This window comes from Anneissia japonica, unplaced genomic scaffold (assembly GCF_011630105.1).
Source record: "Anneissia japonica isolate Jap-2015-1 unplaced genomic scaffold, ASM1163010v1 scaffold1302_len1884557_cov193, whole genome shotgun sequence".
Taxonomy (NCBI): Eukaryota; Metazoa; Echinodermata; class Crinoidea; order Comatulida; family Comatulidae; genus Anneissia; species Anneissia japonica.
The window spans coordinates 1,674,739-1,678,383 of NW_022736804.1; the positions used below are offsets into that span (position 1 = coordinate 1,674,739).

At 33.2% G+C, this 3,645-nt stretch overlaps 1 protein-coding gene across 1 annotated transcript in view; it reads right to left on the minus strand.

The window, feature by feature from the left end:
• The window catches only part of LOC117116865 (acid-sensing ion channel 2-like), a 68,158-nt gene extending 64,943 nt beyond the window's left edge, over positions 1 to 3,215 (minus strand). Inside the window, exon 1 of the mRNA XM_033260967.1 lies at positions 3,047 to 3,215. The gene's annotated coding sequence lies outside the window, so the exon portion shown is untranslated. The remainder of the gene's footprint in view (positions 1 to 3,046) is intronic.
• Between the last annotated feature and the right edge of the window lie 430 nt (positions 3,216 to 3,645).

Genomic DNA, 3,645 nt, shown 5'->3' on the forward strand with positions numbered 1-3,645 from the left:
ATGCACTTGCAACAGGCACTGGATCAAATAGCTATTTATTTATACAGGTATAATATAAAAATACACGCAGGCAAAGGCTGAAATGAGTGTATTTACGAAGGATTAAGAATATTTAAAATATCATATGTATATAAAATCACACTAAGGAAGGACAAAACATGAAGAATAAAACAATTGGAGGAATTTTGCAGCAGTAATTACGTCATTGGTGTTGAACCTTTTAGTGGTGGTACTTTTTTTTGGTTATGAAAAGTATTATCTTGTAATTTATATATTTAAGGAAACAATATGGGAATAAAAAATAGGTGCCCCAACCGATATTAAAACCGGGACCTTCTGCCTTAATCAACTAGCCCATTGAGGCTTTGTTGGGAATTCAAATTCGATTAAAGCCTCTAATTCTATCTATCTTGATTGACATTGTCAATAGACTGTAATAATAATATTTATAACGTAGTGATAACAGATATACCGAAATTGAAAAGAATAATATTAAAGAGCATATCGACTAATTATCAAAAGGCTACACCTTAAGTCAAATTGAATTTGATTGTAGCATACAACGCATCAATGACTTATCAATTCAATTCTTTCTTTATCCAACAACAATGCTATAAGAGCATAAATTACAAAACACATTCAATGGTAAATATATTGCAAATGGAAAGAAGACATTTTAAAACTTTAATGAGTTTGATATGTAGTACCACTAAAGGTATTAATTTATAAAGTCAATATTGAAATGAATTATATACTAATTAAACTATTCCTTTGTGTTGGTTTAAACTAAAATGTGTAGGTTTGAGGTATAATGTACTCCAGGCCTATATACGTGTTGGTGTGTACAGTATGATCTCTTAATCTTAATTTATTTCTGCTGCTAGGCATGTATGTGTACAGAAAACTGGATTTCAGGTGAATACGAGATGTGACTATTTGTTGTACCATTTATATTACTAATATAATATTACTAATAGACATGGGGAGTCACCTGTCGCTAATATGGCTTGCAACGCACTTTGGCAAAAAACAAGTGGCATTTATTGGGCAGGGGGTACGAACGTCAATTGTAATGGCAAAGGTAGACAGACGATTAATTGAGAAAGAGCATGGTAAGTCCTGGTCCCGAATCGGATTAGCAAATCCAAATACCTGGATTGAATGCAGGAAATAAACCTTCCATCTTAATTATGCACAATTTAAACAGCCGTACATACAACCAAGCGCTTTAATTAGTTTAATTATTGAGATTAATTGGAATAGAGTTTCAATTACACAATTGAATGCTGTATAGAGTTTTTCTTAAGGGCATGCGTTACTCTCTGGTTGTATTCAATCGTTGATGTCAATGTACTTGCTTTGAATAAGTTATTTTATTTAATCACGCAGTTCATTAACCAATCAATATGATACATATATATATATATATATATATTATATATATACAGTATATATATTTATAATACAATAATACAAAATATAGTTGTCAAGATCAGTGACGTATAGTGCTCAATGCGAATGCGTAACTGAGCTGCTTTCAATATACAGACACAGAAACAAATTCCTACTCAAGAATACGTAACATAAATAACATATACACCTGCTGAACTTATATATACCTCCATTGTCTTCCTATTCACTCACTCCTGAAGACTGCTACTATATGAAACAGCTGTAAAGTAAATTCACGCACAGCATCAATCAATAAATCAATCAATCGATCAATCAATCAATCAATCAATCAATCAACCAATCAATCAGTCCGTCAATAATCAATCACTCAATCAACTGACCAATCAATAAAGAATCAATCATTCAATCAATATACCAATCAATCAATCAAGCAAGCATGAGCAATCAACATACAGTGCATCACAAAATTTGATAAACCGATTACGTATTCAATTATTAATGTATTGTTTCATGAATATTGAATGCATCATTCTACAATTATCAAAAAATATATGTCATTCATGGCACACTTCCCATCTGTCTATTTGCCCGTTTTCCAATTGTTTGCTTTATTGGCAACAATATATATCTACTGCCTCTCTATTGATCCGTTTTTCACTGTAGCTTATTGCATCCGTCTATTAATATATTGCCAGTATTTTTAAATGATATACCTTTGTCAATTATCAGTCAATATTCAGTAGACTTCAGCTATTTACAATTCTGACAGAATAAAATCCGTTATAAGACGACGACCTAGAATATGATGTATGTTCTCTACGTAGACCTCTTGCAGTCATTGCTGGGGAGTCGGACAACATATCGACATCGCTGCCATACATTTCAAATGTAGGGCCGATTTCTAATCCAGGCATATTATTGCGTAGCCGCGCACTGGCCGACAAATCCATCTCTGCTCTGTGCAGCGTTTGGCGACGCGCGATGCCGCTGCTGACAAAGCCTAGTAGTTTGAGCGGTCGTCGTTGAAAACGATCAGTCGCACTCGCTCCTTTGCAGTTTCTATGATGGAATCTTATCGGCTGACCGTTGGTGGATGCAGAAAAGAACTTAATATAACGGAATAATTATATGAAGCAACCCATTACTATATCTTAAATTATATAAATAATAATTATTATTTAGACAATATTTCTAGTAAAATCCAAGATTGTCGTTTTTAGTAATAATCTTTAAAGAGCTATATTCTTCATCTCTAGGACTATAAAACTAATTTAATGAATTTTAAAAATAAGTGATGCAAAATTACTGATCTATGACACTAGCCTACTTATTTCGAGAGCATGAGTAGGCCTATACAGGAGGTCCGGCCAAACAGTGCTGTAATCATCTCAATTAATATTAATGTTGTACGAGAGAGAGTTACTGAAATAATATCTAAAATATGAAAATTGCTACAATGTTGAGGGTATCCTTTGGGTATAAACATCAAAGCGAGCTTTTTTGTAAAGAAAACAGAGATATTGTAAAAAAAAAAAGTAGTTATATTACAAAGTTCTAGACCTACGTCTCTTTTTGTACGTCTACTATATTTCTTTGATAACACTGCTTCAATCATCAGAACGAGTTTACTCACTACTTTTACTCTTTGCAACGCTGTCTGTTCTCGAATCGAGGCGAGGGTCATCTGTCCTGTTTGATCCTATAGTATATGGTTGGTTTAAGCTAAAAGTTTGGCGGATTAACAAAATTTATATTTGGACCACGGCTTTCCATGGGTAGTCAAACTAAAAACAGTACACTTATTCCTATCATTCTACCAGTAACAACCATACCTGTATAAATATCAATTTCTTTCAGAATAACGGACAAAACTAGACTATATTGTCTCAAAGAATGATGTAATATGTATTACGTAACTGTTGTTGGACTAGGCCTACAAAAATAAAATACTATTAGGCCCTACTTTAATCCGTTCAATGCTTGAGATATCTTTTATCTACAAGCACTTAGTTAACAACATGTAATTTAGCTAATGAAAAAAAAAAACCAAAAACGTAAATATGGCGTGCTACATTGTGGACGGCTCCCTTCCCAGAATTTTTCAAAATTATAAAAAAGAAATAGAGAAAAAATGGAAAATTATGTTCCAATTTAAGTCTGAGTGCCATCTCCGGCCATCTGGAGGTACCAATGATCATAATTTGATCAACAAACCATGGTGGGGCTAAGGGG